Below are 225 nucleotides of genomic sequence, written 5' to 3' on the forward strand. Positions count from 1 at the left end.
GGCTGTTGCCTCGACAATAAGGAATATTTGGCCACGGGTCCCCCTTGAGATCAGCAGCTGACGTCAGGCTGAATTCTACGATGTCAGCCGCGACTGGTTAGTGCTTCACGTACATCCTGACACCAGGCTGACGGCGTGTACTTAATCAATCGTCTTGACTTATTTCATTCCATTTTTCTGTCTCTTTGTTTCTCCTTTTCTGTCTGTTTGTCTCGGATTTTTTTT

Source organism: Penaeus monodon, chromosome 28 (assembly GCF_015228065.2).
Source record: "Penaeus monodon isolate SGIC_2016 chromosome 28, NSTDA_Pmon_1, whole genome shotgun sequence".
Taxonomy (NCBI): Eukaryota; Metazoa; Arthropoda; class Malacostraca; order Decapoda; family Penaeidae; genus Penaeus; species Penaeus monodon.